The sequence below is a fragment of the Nerophis lumbriciformis genome, linkage group LG15, assembly GCF_033978685.3.
Source record: "Nerophis lumbriciformis linkage group LG15, RoL_Nlum_v2.1, whole genome shotgun sequence".
In the NCBI taxonomy this organism is placed as follows: Eukaryota; Metazoa; Chordata; class Actinopteri; order Syngnathiformes; family Syngnathidae; genus Nerophis; species Nerophis lumbriciformis.
In genome coordinates this window covers 4540142-4562500 of record NC_084562.2, presented here as the reverse complement: position 1 = coordinate 4562500, position 22359 = coordinate 4540142, and the positions used below count along the sequence as shown (strand labels likewise).

The window sequence follows — 22359 nt, the reverse complement described above, 5'->3', positions numbered from 1 at the left end:
TATCGATTAAAATGTGAAAGGTACCACTTCTATGCATATATATGTAATATTTATCTGTGTAAATTTAAAACATTACACACAAGGTGGTGAGGGAATTTCTATTTTTTATTTTATTTATTTATTAATTTGATAGGGGGAAATAATACAGGTAATGAGAAACATAAATAAAAAAGTAAACCAGAAAATAAATAAATAAATAATAAAACAACGAGGAAAAAACCCCTTTCGCCCCTTCCCGGTCCTACTTTTTTTTTTATCACAGATCAGTTACAGTGGGTGGCAATGTACTGCCTTCCTCTTCACCACAAACAGATAGAAAATTAAAGGAACTGACTAAAAAAAAGATAACATACAGAGAAGTGTCACTCTCACTGAATCAAAACAAAACAAAGAGAATTGAGGTGAGTAAAAAGGTTCATTGTCAACAGTGAGTGTCACATTTGTCCTATAGTATCTTTAATTTAGCTATGTAACTAATCATGCAGCCCCAAGTGAAGTCAATTTGTTTTTGTGTACACCTCAGATTATATTTAATTTTCTCCAGATCTAAGTCAAACATGAGGTCCTTCTGCCCCACGGAGGTCTTTTTGACCGGGTTTTAGTGGAAGCTCCTTCTGTGTCTGTGTGATGTTGCACGCTGATTAACCATCCTCCTATTCCCACATCCATGTTACTTCCACTGTTTGTTTGCTTTTAATACAAAAAGGGGCTGGCAAACGGTCAAGCATGTGGGCAGAAATGCCAGATAGGAATTTAATTGTGTGAGATCAACTCCACCAAGCTGCGGGCCTGCGGACCAAGAGAGCATGATAAACTCACACTAAAGGAAAGCAACGGCTCCCAAATAGCAAAATACAGTAGTACCTTAATTTAGGGGCTTCATTTGTTCAGCTCTTAACTCAAAACACTTGAATCTCAAGTCAACGTTGCCCATCCATCCATCCATCCATTTTCTACCGCTTATTCCCTTCGGGGTCGCATTTAAATGAATTTAAATCAATTTAAGTTGGGATTGGCCCCTACAAAACAGCACAATTTTAAAATGTAACATGCCTATTAAAATGGAAAGCAAATTTAAAAGATAAATATTGTATAAAAACAATACAGTTCAGAAACAAGTACAGCAGTTTTCTTAAGCAATGTAGTAAAAATCACTCCCTTGGAGACGTTTTTGCGTGATTGTGACCTAAAATATCTAAATGCACAGCAGCTTTTTTAGAAAGTTGCACCAAAAGTCGCAACGTTTTCTTTTTTTTCAACAACATTGAACTAGGTTGTGATTGTATGAGTTTGAAAACAATGTCTTAAGTGTTTCTTGTAGACTTTACTTCCAAAAGCACAACACAAATTGGAAAACAATAACTTTATTGATGTTTTACCGTATTTTCAGACTACAAGGCACACTTACAATCCTCTCATTTGCTCACAAATCGTTAGTGTGCCTTATAACCCGGTGCGCCTAATGAACGGAATAATTCTGGTGGGGCTTACCGACCTCAAAACTATTTAATTTGGTACATGGTGTAATGATAAGAGTGACCAGTAGATGGCAGTCACACATAAGATATATGTATAAACCATACTTGCCAACCTTGAGACCTCTGATATCAGGGGGGGGGGGTTTAAGAGGGGAGGAGTATATTGACAGCTAGAATTCACCAAGTCAAGTATTTCATATATATATATATATATATATATATATATATATATATATATATATATATATATATATATATATATATATAAATGTATATATATATATATATATATATATATATATATATATATATATATATATATATATATATATATATATATAAATAAATATATATCTACATCCTGAAAATATGCAAACAAAACTGTGTTTGGATAATTGATACTTCAAACTTGCATAAATATAACATTAATATAACATAACTTGGCTTCTGAGAGCTTCAAAATGTAATAAATAAAATGCTAAAGTTGTTGATAAACAAGCAATTATTTTAATAATTAAATATGGTCATTTTAAATGAATTATTATGATAATTTAAAATTAATTATTTCAAATATGTTTATTTTAATGTACCGGTATAATTCTATGGAGTCAGAAAAATACAAATAAAAATACAATTAATTTTGATGTTTTTAGCAAAATATAGTAAAAATGTATTTAGTTTTTTTGTTTTTTTTAATTAATAAATATATTTATTTTTAGGTAAGATAAACATAATACAATTTATCTCTAGTCTGGATGATTTAGTTCTTGTCACCCTGTTGTCCTCCCTTCGTGAAAAAAGGCTGTCCTCACTCAGGTCCGCATGGAGCTGGAGGGGGCGTGGCCTCCAGCTCCGGCTGAAAATCGGGAGATTTTCGGGAAAATATTTGTCCCGGGAGGTTTTCGGGCGAGGCGCTGAATTTCGGGAGTCTCCCGGAAAATTCGGGAGGGTTGGCAAGTATGGTGTAAACTGCAATATGACTCAAGTAAACAACACCAAAACTTTAAATGTTCCATTGAGAATATAGAACATTACACACAGCACTCAAAAATCTGTCAAAATGTTTTAGTGCGACTTTGGTAAGCGCTTGATGGATTGTCGGAGCATTACGTACTCTGCTTCAACATACAAGTATTACTATGGTGTGTGTATAAGGACCGCACAATGGCACCTATTAGCAGACATATCTGGCATTTGGTTTCGCAATATTATGTAAAAGCAGCTTTTCTTACCTTCTGGTACCTGCTGATGTGATTTGGGATCTGCATAAGTCCTGAAAATTTGCGCTCGTCCACCTTTGTAGTCCGTGTCGACACCGTAGTCGATAAGCTTCTTTTTCTCCATCCTCTTGTTGTGGGGCATTCATCCTCCACGGTTGCCATGTGTAATATAAAGTAGCGTAAAGTTCTAACTTATATCTGTCATTAGACTCGCTTTGGAAGCGCTAAAACATACCGGTGTAGTGAGTTCACATTATTCATCCAAGGAACTTTAGTTTTTAGAAAGTTCCGATCGGACGTTTTTTCACAGGACACATTTCTGCCATTGTTGTTGCACTAGTGAGCAGCGGATGAGGAGATGCCGCTTCGTTATTGATTGAAGTAAAGTCTGAATGTCATTAAAACAGTTAGCTCCATCTTTTGACACTTCTTCCACTCCCGTCCTTGCACACTACACCGCTACAACAAAAATGATGGGGAGAAGACGCTGTCGAAGGTGAGCCACGTAAATAAGACCGCCCACAAAACGAAGCGACTGTCAGAAAGCGGCTTGAAGATGATCTGTAAAACATAGTCTATGCAACATTTTGACCAAAGAACCACCATTACATGTTATGTAGACCACAAGGAAATGTTTTACATTTAGAATAAAATCATAATGTGACTCTTTTAACGCGCCTTTTGTATGAAAAAAGACCTGAATAGACCATTGATCGGCAGTGCGCCTTATAATCCGGTGCACCCTATGATCGGAAAAATACGGTACTTGTCTTATACTGTATATATATATACTCTACCAAAAGTTTCTCGGCCCAACTGCAGTTCATCTGCAGAGCCCCTGGAGGTCGTGGACCCCTGTTAAAGACCTCTGCTCTACAGATACCCATGTCCACTGCAAAAACATTGCATGAAAAAAAAAAACATTCATGTTTTGACCAGAAACCATTATTATTAGCAAATGTATTTGTTTTTTCTGGATGTGAGGAGGTTTTGAATGACGTCGTCCACAAGCTAACAAAGAAGCATGTTCCACCTTTTCCTGACAGAAACTGGCTCAGCAATCATCCCCAACGATGGTTTATCCCTAATGGGGACTCATAAATAAAGTGGAGGGAATTGATATCCACAAACACAGGGACATGTTAGAGATTTATGACGCTGCGGTGCAATATATCCTTCCTTCATATGTTTTGCCCTTCATCTTTTACGGCCAATCACGCCGCCTCTTACGCTGACAGATAAATAGTTTTTTTTTTTTTTTTTCTAAGGATTGAAACGTTTTCTAAATCTCTTTATTTTTCTCTTTCATCTTCATGTGTACTCTGCTCACCTGGCCTTCAGCAGCTGTGTCTTTTGCTTGGAAATAGGCCAAGCGATAACTGGACCAGCGTCTGACTCTCTGGAATGTTCTCATGTTGGCCGTTTTGCGTTTGAGTGATTGTGGGCCGCAGATGAGAGAAATTTCACCGTCAAAATAGAGTTGGACTTACTGGTGCTTTGGACATCACTTTGGATGTTATTATCTTATTTTGGTCAGCACAATTCCTTCTGTAATCCTGCTGTCTTTTGAACATGTTGCCAACATAATTTATGATTTTTTTTTTACACACAAAAAAAATGTTTCCATTTTTTTTATGTGACTTTTCTTTGTCAGGGTTCATTAAAGCAATTTTAATCGTATTAATGTTTTTGCTTCTTATTATCCTGGATGTATTTCTATTTATATTTTGCAATTTTTTTAATACAAATATTATACTTTAAGTATTATATTAAAATGTTTTTGTTTTTTATCAAAATGTGCTAAAATAATCATTAACTTGGTTGTTTACAGTATTTAATTGTCATATTTGGAGGTGTTTAAAATCGCCATGTAAAATCGCAGATGCTAATCAGTACTGCATATATGGCGTTTTTAGCTGATTGGAGAGTTAGCTTCCGCAGCTGGTAGGTCAATGATAATGACTTCTGTTTTGTTTGATAAGCCGTTTTACTGCCGTGTTACAGGCACCGTTTGGAAACAATTAAGGGATGTAAATAAACATTCACAAAATATTTCTGTGTAAATAAATAACTCACTTCAAGACATATATATCTGCGGATTATAGTGTAGTGCAGCTAATATATTCAAAAACAAATTTATTCTAAAATTTAGTGGGTGCGGCTTATATCGGGGCGCTCTATGTAATATTTTTGGCCACTGTAATATTAAACACAGTTTGAACAGCAACACTGTGTTTTAATATAGGAAAACAAAACACTGTACTTAAATAATGAATCAAATAAATTGTATTTAATATTCGGTTCCCACGCGTGTTGAGTGATAGAAATGGCGGCGTAAGACAATTATGTTTGTTTCGTTTACAGTTGGCGGATTATAACGACTTCCATCGAAAGCTGATAAACCGTTGATAACGGCTCATTACAATATTTAATTAAGTGATTCTTTGGTGTACCACTAGATGGAGCCAGCACATCACTAGTGCTACCACAGTTTGTTAAAGTCCCAACGATAGTCACACACACACACTAAATGTGGTGAAATTACCCTCTGCGTTTGACCCATCCCCTTGTTCCACCCCCTGGGAGGTGAGGGGAGCAGTGAGCAGCAGCGGGGGCCGCGCTCGGGAATCATATTGCATTAAAATATTGCATACATTTTGACACTTCATCTTTCAAAATTCTGACAAAAACTGTTTTTACTTCCATTTTTAGGCCAACGAGGCACCTTCGCATCGTCCATGACCCCATCTCTAAATCTGTGTTTTTCAACCTTTTTGGAGCCAAGGCACATTTTTTGTTCATTGAAAAAATGCGGAGGCACACCACCAGCAGAAAACATTACAAATGTAAACTCAGTAGTTGATATTGACAGTAAAAAGTAATTGTTGCAATTGTTGGATATGAATTCAAACCATAACAAACCATGCATCACTATAGCTCTTGTCTCAAAGTAAGTGTCACGACCTGTCACATCACGCCGTGACTTTTTTGGTGTTTTCCTGTGTGTAGTGTCTTGCGCTCCTATTTTGGTGGCTTTTCCTGTTTTGTCAGTATTTTCCTGTAGCAGTTTCATGTCTTCCTTCCAGCGCTACTCCCCGCACCTGCTTTGTTTTAGCAATCAATAATATTTCAGTTGTGCGGACGCTATCCTTCTTTGTGTGGAAATTGTTAGTTGTCATGTACTTTGTGGACGCGGTCTTTGCTCCTCACTCTGCAAGTCTTTGCTGTCGTCCAGCATTCTGTTTTTGTTGACTTTGTAGCCAGTTCAGTTTTAGTTTCGTTTTCCATAGCCATCCCTAAGCTTCAATGCCTTTTTTAGGGGCACTCGCCTTTTGTTTATTTTTGGTTTAAGCATTAGATACGACGTTTACAAAACAATTAGCTACCTGCTGCCACCTACTCATATGGAAGAGTATTACACGGTTACTCTGCCGAGCTCGAGACAGCACCGACACTCAACAACGGCACATTATTTGCGGATTATAATTACTGGTTTGCAAACAATTATTTAACCCAAATAGGTGAAATTTAGAGATGTCCGATAATATCGTGCTGCCGATATTATCGGCCGATAAATCCTTTAAAATGTAATATCGGAAACTATCGGTATCGGTTTCAAAATTATCAGTATCGGTTTCAAAAAGTAAAATTTACAAATTTTTAAAACGCTACTGTGTACACAGATTTTTTTATTTTAAGTATTTATTTCAAACCTGCACAGTACAACACATTTTTTTTTTTTTTTTACATTTTGGCAGAGACATTTATGCAAGGCTTGAAAAGGGGTTGGATGAAGCAGATGGACGTAGGGAGAAGTACAGAGCGCCAATAAACCTTAAAGGCACTGCCTTTGACTGCCGGCCCAGTCACATAATATCTACGGCTTTTCACACACACAAGTGAATGCAACAGCCATACAGGTCACACTGAGGGTGGCCGTATAAACAACTTTAACTCTGTAACAAATATGCGGCACACTGTGAACCCGCACCAAACAAGAACGACAAACACATTTCGGGAGAACACCGTAACACAACATAAACACAACAGAACAAATACCCAGAGCCCCTTGCAGCACTAACTCTTCCGAGACGCTACAATATACACCCCCTGCTACGCCCTAGCCCCCCACCTCAACCACGCCCACCTCAACCTTCCCATGCTCTCTCAGGGAGAGCATGTCCCAAATTCCAAGCTGCTGTTTTGAGGCATGTTAAAAAAAATAATGCATTTCAATAATAAATATGGCAGTGCCATGTAGGCATTTTTTTCCTTAACTTGAGTTGATTTATTTTGGAAAACCTTGTTACATTGTTTAATGCATCCAGCGGGGCATCACAACAAAATTAGGCATAATAATGTGTTAATTCCACGACTGTATATATCGGTATCGGTTGATATCGGAATCGGTAATTAAGAGTTGGACAATATCGGATATCGGCAAGAAAAGCCATTATTGGACATCTCTAGTGAAATTACATAATCTCTCACGGCACACCAGACTGTATCTCACGGCACACCTGTGTGCCGCGGCGCAGTGGTTGAAAAACACTGCTCTAAACGATGCTTTGCATGAGTTGCGGTGCATTCAGGCGCTCCCCCTCATCACAAGCTTTTACCCAGCTCAGTGTATTAATGTTGTTCATTTCCTCCGCATCCCTCCCGGCCGCTCCGCTCGCCGGCCCAACATTCCACACACTCCAGTGGAATTAAGGGAGAGGCCTATGGCGAGGCAGGGAACAAGCTCAGGAATGTCTCTGTTATCACAGCAAGAGAGGAGGAAGGGAGCAGAAAGGTCACGCCGCGCGCCGCTGTGAGCTTGACTTCCAGTCTGCAGTGTTGGAGTCCTAGGTGTCCCGACCCAATCCCGGCGCACGGGAATCTAATTTGAGCGCTGCTGCTTTTTAAATCAATATCTTCCCGGCTATCGGCGGCGGTGTCATGTAGATGATCTCGCGGCCCTCACAGATGTCACGCCAGGTTGCTTCTGCCCTCAGTCCGAAGTGTGAAACTCCGGCCTCGTTTTAGTCGCACGCTCGCGACGCTGCTCATGCATGCGGAGGGACTCGCTCTCAGGTAGGAGCATCCCTGTGGAGGCAGGGCGTGTGACACCTGCTTGTATTTTTTATGTTTTGTTATGTCTATGTTAGGCTTGTACGGTACACCGCTATTAGTATAGTACCGCCATACTAATGAATCATATTCGGTACTATACCGCCTCTAAAAAGTACCGGTCTGCCAAAATGTAATCAAACGCCAATGGTGGATCTACACCTAACATCCACTGTAATGATACCAAGTACAGGTGCGTATCGAGTCAATACTACTATGATTACGTCGATATTTTTCGGCATCCCAACATCTTCTTTACACACTGATGTCGGTTTTAGATGCAATACCGCCTGAGGGATCGAAGGTCACGGGCTTAGCCGCTTACGTGTAGTGATTTCTCCAGATTCTCTGAACCCTTTGATGGTGAAATCCTTAAATTCCTTGCAATAGCTGGTTGAGAATTGTTCTTAAAGTGTACGACAATTTGCTCACGCATTTGTTGACAAAGTGGTGACCCTCGCCCCATCCTTGTTTGTGAATGACTGAGCATTTCATGGAAGCTGCTTTTATACCCAATCATGGCACCCACCTGTTCCCAATTAGCCTGCTCACCTGTGGGATGTTCCAAATAAGTGTTTGATGAGCATTCCTCAACTTTCTCAGTCTTTTTTGCCACTTGTGCCAGCTTTTTTAAAACATTTTGCAGGTATCAAATTCCAAATAAGCTAATATTTGCAAAACATAACAAAGTTAAAAAATAAAAATAAAAGTATATTATGTTTATAAACTCAGTAAATATGTCCCTGGACACATGAGGACTTTGAATATGACCAATGTATGATCCTGTAACTACTTGGTATCGGTTTGATACCCAAATTTATGGTATCATCCAAAGAAAACGGAGAACGGGTGCATTTTGGCTGAAAAACTAACGATAACACTGAAACGCCCACCGGAAGAGGTGTTTTAAGACATGGCTACCTAGCTCGCGGCTAAAGTCTAGCCCCAGTTGGCAGTGTTTTAGCTACTTCTAAATCACTAATCCTCGCCTCCATGGCGATAAATAAAGTAAGTTTCTTACAAGTATCATCCCTGCAGGACGAGGAATAGCTAAACATGCTTCACTACACACCGTAGCTCACCGGCGTCAAAATGAAAACAAACGCTATTGGTGGATCTACACCTAACATCCACTGTAATGATACCAAGTACAAGAGCGTATCTAGTCGATACTACAATAATTATGTTGATATTTTTTGGTATCACAACATCTTCTTTCGTTTTTTAAAAAAGTATATTATGTTTATAAACTCAGGAAATATGTCCCTGGACACATGAGGACATTGTATGATCCTGTAACGACTTGGTATCGGATTGATACCCAAATTTGTGGTATCATCCAAAACTAATGTAAAGAATCAGACAACAGAAGAATAAATGATTATTACATTTTAACAGAAGTGTAGATAGAACATGTTAAAAGAGAATGTAACCAGATATTAACAGTAAGTAAACATTATATAATAATTTAATATATCAGTATGTATACTGTATATACAATATGTAAATATTACATGTATGTTATATTTTATTTTGCTACTACGGTACATTTTTAGTCTACTTTATACCTGCATTATCCTTTCCATCCTTTGTAACTGAGCTACTGTGTGGAACAATTTCCCTTGTGGACCATTAAAGTCTAAGTCTAAGTCTAAATGAACAAGTAGATTAATAATTCATTTTCTACCACTTGTCCTTAATAATTTTGATCAAATAATAGAATGATAAATGACACAATATGTTACTGCATACGTCAGCAGACTAAATTAGGAGCCTTTGTTTGCTTACTTACTACTAAAAGACAAGTTGTCTTGTATGTTCACTATTTTATTTAAGGACAAACTTGCAATAAGAAACATATGTTTAATGTACCCTAAGATTTTTTGTTAAAATAAAGCCAATAACGAAATTTTTTGTGGTGCCCTTTATTTAGAAAAGTACCGAAAAGTACCAAAATAATTTTGGTATCGGTGTGAAAATATTATATTTCTATTGCTCCTTTCTGAGGTGCTCTTTGCTTCTGTGCAAAGTGTGTCAGTGTTTAGTGTTGTGGCAATGGACGTTAATTAGACATGTTAATAACCGACTAATTGCACATTTGTCTGAGAGTTTTTTTTTTTTTTTTTTTTTTCAAATTGTGCAATGTTTCTCTTGGCGAGAGAGAGAGAGAGAGAGAGAGAGAGAGAATGATGTCCTGGGCTGCATGTCTTAAAATGTTTGTGATGTTTTTGGAGTTGCTTTCTACCGTGGTTGCAGATGCATCTAAAAATAGTCTCAGCTAAAGGCAGAGCACACCTCTCTTTATTGCAAAATGTCGCCAGGCTGGCATTGCTACGCCGCAAAAACATTGTTAAAAAGAACCCGCAAAAATGAACGTTTAACACTGCAGTTCCATGCTTGTGTATTACCTTGATGTTTCTTTTTTACTGCTAATACCGTAAAAGGCGCACGGGATTATAAGGAGCACTGTCGATGAACAGGTCTATTTTCATACATAAAGACCATCAGATTATAAGGCGCATTAAAGGGGTCAATGGGTCATATGATGATTTATTTTCTATATTTAAAACACCTCCTTGTGGTTTAGAACAGTGTTTCATAACCATAGGGCCAGGGCCCATTGTAGAGGGCCGCCAAAAAATATCAGCTGTGGTCTGTTATGGGCCGCAGTAGTACTTTGTTGTAATACACTTTTTTACCACTTGTGGCAGTAATGACAATCTCAAACAAACAGAAGATGTCTTGAGCTAAAGTCATAGAGAAGTTTCTTAAACACAAACATTATGAATTAAGTCGGGGGTCAGCAACCCGCGGCTCTCGAGCCGCTCTAGTGGCTCCCTGGAGCATTTTTTAAAACGGATTGAATGGGGGAAAACATTTTTTTTTGTTTTAGTACGTTTTTTGTTTGAGGACAAACATGACACACACCTTCCCAATTGTTAGAAAGCCCACTGTTTAATATGTTTGTGTGTATGCTTCCCTGATGAGAGTATTTGGTGAACATCGTTTTGACCTACTCATTTCGGCGGTTCTTGAACTAACCACAGTGTGGGGACTGTGACGCAACAGTTTGTTTACATGTAAAATCGTCCACTCCCTCTTTGTCTCGTTTTGTCCACCAAAAGTTTTATACTGTGCGTGAATGCACAAAGGTGAGCTTTGTTGATGTTATTGACTTGTTGGAGTGCTAATCAGGCATATTTGGTCAGTGCAGGACTGCAAGCTAATCAATGCTAACATGCTATTTAGCCTAGCTGAATGTACATATTGCATCATTATGCCTCATTTGTCGGTTATATTTGAGCCCATTTAATATCCTTTACTTTTATCCTCTTTGTATATCATTTAGTTTTGCATGTCTCATGACACGTTATCTGTATGTAATATTGGCTGCATTTCAGATAGTTGTTTGTGTGCCATGTTGTTCCAGACCACAGCAAACATTACCTAGCTTGCCAAAGATTGTAATAAATCTATTAAAAGAAGACAGCCTGCCGTTTCCTTTACCTTGGACACACACATCTATACCTTTGGCCATTAAAAGCCAATAATTTCCAGGAGTTATCTCACCTTCTGAGCAGCTTCTGATTTACTAATGGTTTCTAATATTGTAAAAATGTGTAGAATAAATATTACATTTCAACATTTCTGTCAATGAAGATTTGCTTTAGCCTGCGACACATAGTCATTTTGATAGTAGGCTATTATAGCTAATATAGACACTTACATTATGTGTTGTCTTCATTATAAGACTTATATACGGCTTTTCATTTATTGCGGCTCCAGACAGATTTGTTTTTTGTATTTTTGGTCCAATATGGCTCTTTCAACGTTTTGGGTTGCCGACCCCTGACTTAAGTGGTGAAGCTGTATTTTCATTTAAACTTAAAAAATGTTGACAGTTTATTTAAGACATACAATATATACATTATTATTATTATATTATGATCATATAATTTAGTTAGAAGTAATTTATTTTGAGCACTGTGTATTTCCCTTCTTTTTTTTTTTTTTTATCACATTTGGAGTCGCTTCCCAGCAGGCACAAGACATTGATGCAACGTTGATTATACATACATCTCCTTTAAAACTGACTTTGAAACAATGTTGCAAAATAGTTGTATTTGTACACTGAGACAACGTTCATGTCTAACGTTGAATCCACGTTGTTGGTTTGGAAATGACCAAATTTCAATGGTCAAATCAACGTCAGAACCCAACATGAATGAAACATTGTCAAAAAGCATGTTGTCTCAACGTTAGGTTTGACTTAATCAACGTCAGTACCTAATTCTAAGTTCTCAATCTTTTTTTTCATGTCTTGAGCCTGCTGAGTTATTTTGCAGTAAATTTGACTAATATTTTTTTTTGGTTGATCAGCCTGACCTAAGTCTTGATAATAATCTTTGTGAGTAACACATGGTTTCATATCATTTGACAAAGTTTATCCTGTTAAACTCCAACTAGGTTAGATACAATTATTGAATATGAATAAAATTAAGAGTAGGATTACTAATTCAGTATTAATATTTGGGTGGGCCCCAGGCACCTCTGGAGTGGAAAAGTTAGGCCCCGAGGCCAAAAAGGTGAAGAACCCCTGGTCTAGAAAACATGCCATGGTGTTTTTTGGTCAATATTTTGCATAGGTTATGTTTTACAGACCGTTTTCAAGTCGCTTTCTGACATACTTGCCAACCTTGAGACCTCCGATTTCGGGAGGTGGCCGGGGGGGTCGTGGTTGGGGTGGGGCGTAGTTAAGAGGGGAGGAGTATATTTACAGCTAGAATTCACTAAGTATATATAAGAAATACTTGACTTTCAGTGAATTCTAGCTATATATATATATATAATAAAATAAATATATATATATGTATATATATATATATATATATATATATATATTTATTTTTATTTTTATTTTTATTTTTTTTATTATATATATATATATATACATATATTTATTTATTTTATTATATATATATATATATATATATATATATATATATATATATATATATATATATAAATAAATAAGAGAAATACTTGAATTTCAGTGTTCATTTATTTACAGATATACACACACATAACACTCATCTACTCATTGTTGAGTTAAGGGTTGAATTGTCCATCCTTGTTCTATTCTCTGTCACTATTTTTCTAACCATGCTGAACACCCTCTCTGATGATGCATTCTGCTTCATCTCCTTGTTGTGTGCGCAGTTGTGCACTGCACTCTCTAAAAGCCATAGATGTTATTGTCACATATGCATGTACAGTAGATGGCAGTATTGTCCTGTTTAAGAGTGTCAAAACATTGCTGTTTACGGCAGACGAACTGCTTTACGGTAGACAAAAACGTGACTGCTGCTGTTGTGTGTTGTTGCCGCGCTGGGAGGACGTTAATGAAACTGCCTAACAATAAACCCACATAAGAAACCAAGAACTCGCCCTCGATCATTCTACAGTTATAATGTGATTGGGAAGGCACGCTGTTTATATTGTGTGAAAGCGGACGTGAAAACAGGCTGTCGACACGTCACTCAGGTCCGCATGGAGCTGGAGGGGGCGTGGCCTCCAGCTCCGCCTGAATTTCGGGAGATTTTCGGGAGAAAATTTGTCCCGGGAGGTTTTCGGGAGAGGCGCTGACTCCCGGAAAATCCGGGATGGTTGGCAAGTATGCTTTCTGACCCTATTTTCAGCATGCACCTTTTGGTGGGAGATCCACTTCAACTGCATCTTCTCCCTGTCATCTTTTGTTGTAGTTTTTAGCACGTCCTTTAGGTAAGCCAGATTAGGTTTGAACTACACACTACTTTTTACAAATACACATCAGCGGGTACAAATAGGTACGAAAAATTTGTTTTGCATAATAGGTCGAAACAAAACGCCTGATATTAAGTCTTCTAATAGTTGCCATTTTGGGGTCCTTATACACACACAGGTGAGGGGAACAGTGAGCAGCAGCGGTGGCCACGCCCGGGAATCATTTTTGGTGATTTAACCTGCAATTCCAACCCTTGATGCTGAGTGTCTTGCGGCCAAACGAACTAGTTTGTTAGAAGCAATGTTGGGCCGTACAAGAAGTCGTTTTCCATGGCTTCCCCGAACTCCTCCCATGTCCGAGTTTTTGCCTCTGCGACCGCTGAAGCCGCACATCGCCTGGCCTGTCAGTACCTGTCTGCTGCCTCCGGAGTCCTATGAGCCAAAAGAGCCCGATAGGACTCTTTCTTCAGCTTGACGGCATCCCTTACACCAGCGGGTTCTAGGATTACCGCCACGACAGGCACCAACCACCTTGCGGCCACAGCTCCAATCGGCCGCCTCGACAATAGAGGCACGGAATATCGTCCACTCGGACTCAATGTCCAGCGCCTCCCTCGTGACATGTTCAAAGTTCTTACGAAGGTGGGAATTGAAACTCTCTCTGACAGGAGACTCTGCCAGGCGTTCCCAGCAAACCCTCACAATGCGTTTGGGCCTGCCAGGTCTGTCTGGCATCCTCCCCCACCATCGCAGCCAACTCACCACCAGGTGGTGATCGGTAGAAAGCTCCGCCCCTCTCTTCACCCGAGTCTCCAAAACATGAGGCCGCAAATCCGATGACACAACTACAAAGTCGATCATGGAACTGCGGCCTAGGGTGTCCTGGTGCCAAGTGCACATATGGACACCCTTATGTTTAAACATGGTGTTATTGACAATCTGTGACGAGCACAAAAGTCCAATAACAAAACACCACTCGGGTTCAGATCCGGGCGGCCATTCTTCCCAATCACGCCTCTCCAGGTTTCACTGTCGTTGCCAACATGAGCGTTGAAGTCCCCCAGTAAAACGAGGGAATCACCCGGGGGAGCACTCTCCAGTACTCCCTCGAGTGAATCCAAAAAGGGTGGGTACTCTGAGCTGCCGTTTGGCGCGTAAGCGCAAACAACAGTCAGGACCCGTCCCCCCACCCGAAGGCGGAGGGAGGCTACCCTCTCGTCCACCGGGTTGAACTCCAACGTGCAGGCTTTGAGCCGGGGGGCAACAAGAATTGCCACCCCAGCCCGTCGCCTCTCACTGCCGGCAACGCCAGAGTGGAAGAGAGTCCAGCCCCTCTCAAGAGAACTGGTTCCAGAGCCCTTGCTGTGCGTCAAAGTGAGCCCGACTATATCTAGCCGGAACTTCTCCACCTCACGCACTAGCTCAGGCTCCTTCCCCCCCAGCGAGGTGACGTTCCACGTCCCAAGAGCTAGCTTATGTAGCCGAGGATTGGACCGCCAAGTGCCCTGCCTTCGGCTACCGCCCAGCTCACACTGCACCCGACCTCTATGGCCCCTGCTATGGGTGGTGAGCCCATTGGAGGGGGGACCCACGTTGCCTCTTCGGGCTGTGCCCGGCCGGGCCCCATGGGGACAGGCCCGGCCACCAGGCGCTCGCCATCGTGCCCCACGTCCGGGCCTGGCTCCAGAGGGGGGCCCCGGTGACCCGCGTCCGGGCGAGGGAAATTTGGGTTTCTTGTTCGTGTTCTTCATAGAGGTCTTCGAGCTGCTCTTTGTCTGATCCCTCACCTAGGACCAGTTTGCCTTGGGAGACCCTACCAGGGGGCATAGAAGCCCCCGGACAACATAGCACCTAGGATCATTGGGACACGCAAAATCCTCTACCACGTTAAGGTGGCAGCTCAGAGAGGAGTATTCCTGACGTCTACAAAGCAATTAGCTACCTGCTACCACCTATTGATATGGAAGAGTATTACACAGTTACTCTGCTGATCTCTTGACATCACAAATAATTACTGGTTTGCTAATAATATTTTTAACCCAATTAGGTGAAATTACGTAATTTACCACGGCACACCAAACAATATCCCACGGTACACTAGTGTGCCGCGGCACAGTGGTTGAAAAACACTGCCTTAGGTTATGTCTACACTAATTAAACGAACAATTATTCAGCCTAATCCCCGTTTCAGCCACACTAAACCAGCGTTTAAGGTTGCCCTCCTTGGATAATTTTTTACACGGGTAAGTGCACCGTGTATTTCTTGAATCTCCGGCTCTTAGCTTTGTATGGACTCATTGATCGTTTACAAACTGAGTTCGGTGTCAAGGCGTGGACTATGATGCAGCTTACTGCGAGAATTACGCAGCCTGCTGCGAGGAATGTTTTCCCATGATGCAAACTGACTTGACCGGACATCGGAAGAAGGTAGGAACATGATTTAATTTATCACTCAAAAAATACACACAAAAAGCGCTCACAGCGCACGTAAAAGCAAAGGAAAAAACTTAGGACATGAAACATGAACTAAAAAAAACTGTGGCTTGAATAAACAAAAACTTACGTGGCAAGAAAAGAGCAGCATGAACCAAGCATGAATAATAAGCATGAAAATGTCATCAAAGTATTGTCAATGTCAGTAACTATGGCATGAAGTGAGCAATGTCGCCAGGCTGACTACCTGGCAACTACAGGCTTAAATAATAATGTCTTGATTAGCGACAGGTGTGATTCAAACAAATGAGACGGGTGAAAACTATGAGTTGCCATGGTGACCAAACAAGGGAGCGTAAACAGGAACTAAAAGAGTCTTAAACCAACAGAACATAACTCAACAAAACATGACCACAGAACATGACATTCGGAGAGGAAGTGACGCCAGAAAGACCGCGTCCCACACAGGAAGGGACGCCAGAAAGAACGCGCCACAGCCAGCTTCATAACAACCTGTTTCCACTTGGAGGTAATCACTAGAAATATGGAGGCGAGTCATCCAGACATGCCCGTGTTTCTCAGTCCTGTACATGTACAGACGCTTGTGGAAATCACACATGGATACCTTAAGAGGAAGCGATTGCAGCTATTTAGGATACAACACTTCTCAGACGGCAAGAGAACTTTTGAATGTCCGCCGGGTCAGCTGTGATTCTACTTACCGAAAAACGTTGTCCATTTTTCGAAGGAGAGACAACGAGAATGCGAGCTCCCGTGGATGTGATTTTTAAAAAAAGGTAGCGTGTGCTTTGTATTACCTGGCCGACGAGGGAAGACTACGGAAAACGGTGAATGCTTTTGGACTGGCAAAGCAGACTGTATCAGTTATTGTTCGCCATGTAGGTCGCGGACTCAATGTCTAGGTCCAGAGTATATAAAGTCACCAAAAACGAATGGACTAAGAAGGTGAAGGCAAAAGAGTGAGGAGTGTCCTGGCCAGATATCTAGATCCCTAGATTGATTGTTGTCAAATGTTCTTTATCACATTGTTTACTTTCACGTGTTTGTTAAAGATTGTATTAAAGGCCTACTGAAATGCGATTTTCTTATTTAAACGGGGATAGCAGATACAATCTATTTGTCATTCTTGATCATTTCGCGATATTGCCATATTTTTGCTTAAAGGATTTAGTAGAGAACATCGACGATAAAGTTCGCAACTTTTGGTCGCTGATAAAAAAAAGCCTTGCCTGTACCGGAAGTAGCAGACGAGTAGCGTGACGTCACAGGTTGTGGAGCTCCTCACATCTGCACATTGTTTACAATCATGGCCACCAGCAGCAAGAGCGATTCGGACCGAGAAAGTGACGATTTCCCCATTAATTTGAGCGAGGATGAAAGATTTGTGGATGAGGAAAGTGAGAGTGAAGGACTAGAGGGCAGTGGGAGCGATTCAGATAGGGAAGATGCTGTGAGAGGCGGGTGGGACCTGATATTCAGCTGGGAATGACTAAAACAGTAAATAAACACAAGACATATATATACTCTATTAGCCACAACACAACCAGGCTTATATTTAATATGCCACAAATTAATCCCGCATAACAAACACCTCCCCCCTCCCGTCCATATAACCCGCCAATACAACTCAAACACCTGCACAACACACTCAATCCCACAGCCCAAAGTACCGTTCACCTCCCCAAAGTTCATACAGCACATATATTTCCCCAAATTCCCCAAAATTACGTACGTGACATGCACATAGCGGCACGCACATACGGGCAAGCGATCAAATGTTTGAAAGCCGCAGCTGCATGCGTACTCACGGTACCGCGTCTGCGCATCCAACTCAAAGTCCTCCTGGTAAGAGCCTCTGTTGTCCCAGTTCTCCACAGGCCAATGGTAAAGCTTGACTGTCATCTTTCAGGTATGTAAACAATGAAACACCGGCTGTGTTTGTGTTGCTGCAGCCAGCCGCAATACACCGCTTCCCACCTACAGCTTTCTTTTTTGCTGTCTCAATTGTTCATTGAACAAATTGCAAAAGATTCACCAACACAGATGTCCAGAATACTGTGGAATTTTGCGACTTAATAGCTGGCCACCATGCTGTCCCAAAATGTCCTCTACAATCCGTGACGTCACGCGCAGACGTCATCATACCGAGACGTTTTCAGCAGGATATTTCGCGCGAAATTTAAAATTGCACTTTAGTAAGCTAACCCGGCCGTATTGGCATGTGTTGCAATGTTAAGATTTCATCATTGATATATAAACTATCAGACTGCGTGGTCGGTAGTAGTGGGTTTCAGTAGGCCTTTAATTTATGATGGCTCAGGTGTGATTCACTACAATAGGGCCCCGCAGTGCACTGGATTCCAGTTCATTAAAATACCACAACACTGGATATTGTTCAGATAAGTTAAATTTGGTTTAAGAACTTGCACACAAAGCAACACTGGAGGTGACTATGACGTACGTATTAGGTCGCGTTGTGCCGGCGGACGGAGGGGGGCAGGGGGTCTTAAACGACTATTGTGTGTGTGTGTGTGTGTGTGTGTGTGGACAAGGATAAGGTTAGGTGGAATTTACCCTGGATAACCTTAGTGTAACCGGCTTAGTGTAGAATGGGCCTTTAGTGTCAGCTCTTACAATAACAATGTCGCTATAGCTTTTTTAATTTGCACATCACGCCGTGTAAATGGAGCGTTGCTGGAGGTTTATGGATATTTTTTAAGAGTCCTTTATAGGCGGAATAGATTAATTTAATTAAGTTAGCAGTTTTTCATTTTTTATAACGCACAGAAACACATGAAAGACATGTCCGTTCTTGTCTCGCTATAAAGTTTGTTAATGATAAGCAAAAATAACCTTTTTTTTTTTCAACTTTTAACCGGCGACAGATTCCTACACAATCTGCTTTGAAACAGTGTTGTTTTGCAGAGTCCTTGTGTGTCGTACATTCTGACCTTCCCACATGACTGTTCTTGCACACAGTGCACACTGACTAACTGCATGAATCACAGCCTTGTAGCTATGGTCTGCAAAAAGAGCCCCCCCATCTCCCCTCCCCCCTCCCCCATACACATTGAGATAATGCGTTTGTTTCGTAAGTGGAACACACAAGACGAAGAGTGAGCGATGCCATGTTTCTACTTTTGCACAGAAAAGGCTGCAGTAGTAATTCGTCTCTTATTTGAATCAGCCATGCCGCACGGTGGCCTAATGCAGTGTTTTTCAACCTTTTTTGAGTCAAGGCACACTTTTTTCATTGAAAAAATCAGAAGGTGCACCATCAGCAGAAATCATAAGAAAATGAAAATCAGTAGACAATAAAAAGTCATTGTCGCAATTGTTGGATATGAATTCAAACCATAACTAACCATGTATCACTATAGCTCTTGTCTCAAAGTAGGTGTACTGTCACGACCTGTCACATCCCGCCGTGACTTATTTGGAGTTTTTTGGTGTTTTCCTGTGTGTAGTGTCTGGCGCTCCTATTTTGGTGGCTTTTCCTGTTTTGTTGGTATTTTCCTGTTGCAGTTTCACGTCTTCCTTTGAGCGCTATTCCCGCACCTGCTTTGTTTTAGCAATCAATAATATTTAAGTTGTCGCTATCTTTTTTTGTGTGTGGACATTGTTGGTTGTCATGTCATGTACAGGATGAACTTTGGGGACGGCGTCTCTGTAAGTCTTTGCTGTCGTCCAGCATTCTGTTTTTGTTTACTTTGGAGTTGGGCTGCAACAACTAATCGATTATACAAATAGTTGCCGATTAATTTAGTCATCGATTCGTTGGATTTATGCTATGCGCATGCGCAGAGGCTTTTTATTATTATTATTTTTTTTTTATAAACCTTTATTTATAAACTGCAACATTTACAAACAGCTGAGAAACAATAATAAAAATAAGTATGGTGCCAGTATGCTGTTTTTTTTCCAATAAAATACTGGAAAGGATATTAATGTAGTTTGTCTCTTTTATCCGATTATTAATCGATTAATCGAAGCAATAATCGACAGATTAATCGTTTATCAAATTAATCGTTAGTTGCAGCCCTACTTTGGAGCCAGTTCAGTTTTAGTTTTGCATAATCATCGCGAAGTCTTAAGGGCACTCACCTTTTGTTTATTTTTGGTTTAATATTAGATAGCTTTTTACCTGCACCCTGCCTCCCACTGTCGTCTGCGTATTGTGATCACAACAAACTATGTTTCCCACATCTCCAAAGCAATTAGCCACCGGCTGCCACCTACTGATATGGAAGAGTATTACACGGTTACTCTGCCGAGCTCTAGACAGCACAGACACTCAACAACGGCTCATTATTTGTAGAATACCATTAGTGGTTTGCAAAACATATTTTTAACCCAAATAGGTGAAAGTGCATAATCTCCCACAGCACACCAGACTGTATCTCACGGCACACTAATGTGGTGTGGCACAGTGGTTGAAAAACACTGGTTATCATTTCATATTTTGGGACATACACTGTATTGCCAAAGGTATTTGGCCACCCATCCAAATGATGAGAATCAGGTGTCTTAATCACTTGGCCCGGCCACAGGTGTATAAAATCAAGCACTTAGGCATGGAAACTGTTTCTATAAACATTTGTGAAAGACTGGGCCACTCTCAGTGTCATAGGATGCCACCTGTGCAACAAATCCAGTCTTGAAATTTCATCGCTCCTAAATATTCCAAAGTCAACTGTCGGCTTTATTATAAGAAAATGGAAGACTTTGGGAACAACAGCAACTCAGCCACCAAGTGGTAAGCCACGTAAACTGACAGAGAGGGGTCAGCGGAGGAATTATGGTGTGGGGTTGTTTTTCAGGAGTTGGGCTTGGCCCCTTACTTCCAGTGAAAGGAATTTTTGAATGCTCCAGGATACCAAAACATTTTGGACAATTCCATGCTCCCAACTTTGTGGGAACAGTTTGAAGCAGGCCCCATCCTCTTCCAACATGACTGTGCACGAGTGCACAAAGCAATGTCCATAAAGACATGGATGACAGAGTCTGGTGTGTATGAACTTGACTGGCCTGACCTGGACCCCATAGTACACCTTTGGGATGAATTAGAACGGAGACTGAGAGCCAACCATTCTCGACCAACATCAGTGTGTGACCTCACCAATGCGCTTTTGGAAGAATGGTGGAAAATTCCTATAAACACACTCCGCAACCTTGTGGACAGCTTTCCCAGAAGAGTTGAAGCTGTAATAGCTGCAAAAGGTGGACCGATATCATATTGAACCCTATGGGTTAGGAATGGGATGGCACTTCAAGTTGATATGTGAGTCAAGGTCAAATACTTTTGGCAATATAGTGTATCTGTGTTTTGGGTACATCCCTAAAAGATGCAGGGTATGCTAACTGGAGACTAGTCCATGAATGTGAGTGTGAAGCTTTATTATCCATCATGGCTTCACCGCAGTGACTACCTTAGAAGTGCAGCGTGTCCCCGGTGTTCTCACCCTAGTAGGCCATTTACTGTCCAGGTCACATGGTCAGGCCAGTGGCACTCACTCACTCACTGCAGGGAGCTCAGGTGAGAGCTATAGGCAAACAGTACAGTAGATAACATCTGTCCCCTCTTTGTGGTTTGGTATGGTCAAACAAAACCTTTGAACTCTAGATCTGGGTTATGTTGCAAAGCTATCGGTTCTGCTGCTGTTCCCCCGAGAAGTCATTGAGTAGCTTTCCTTGCAGTTAAAGAAGGTCTAAGTAGCAATATCTAACAGGGTATTTACAGTCTGCATAGGGCAGATAAGTGGTCAGTAGCAGTAGAGGTCAAGTTAAATACTAACTAGTTGCAATTGTAGTACACCATTTGGAACAGTAGCAATATTACTAAACAAGACGAGGTATGCACAGTGGCGGTGGTGTGTGTGTGTGGGGGGGGGACGGGGGGGGGGGGGGTTAAATGATACAATGAACCACAACTAGGCATAATGGAGTCAAACTTGTTTTTCCTTTTTACTGGTACTTCAATATGCACTATTTTTAGGTGTAAACATACAAAAATTAGCTGAACAGCTAGCATAAAACATTAGCATGCTAATATAAAAGACCCCGAGAGGGACAAGCTGTAGAAAATGGATGGATGGATGGCATACTTCCAAGTTTAAACATACACAATTAGCAAAAAACGCTAGCATAAAACATTAGCATGCTAACACATGACCGGGTAATAGGTATATAAATAACAGATAGTATATATCTGTATCATGAATCAATTTAAGTGGACCCCGACTTAAACAAGTTGAAAAACTTATTCGGGTGTTACCATTTAGTGGTCAATTGTACGGAATATGTACTTCACTGTGCAACCTACTAATAACACG

At 40.7% G+C, this 22359-nt stretch overlaps 1 protein-coding gene across 19 annotated transcripts in view; it reads left to right on the top strand.

Annotated features, from left to right (window-relative positions):
- LOC133615995 (tight junction protein 1-like) overlaps positions 1–22359 on the top strand; it is a 304853-nt gene that overhangs the window by 142946 nt on the left and 139548 nt on the right. The window contains exon 1 of one of the 19 annotated variants that reach the window (XM_072914765.1): positions 7537–7774. The exons of the other annotated variants lie outside the window; for them this stretch is intronic. The gene's annotated coding sequence lies outside the window, so the exon portion shown is untranslated. Of the gene's footprint in view, positions 1–7536; positions 7775–22359 lie in introns of those variants that run through there. 19 annotated transcript variants of the gene reach the window in all.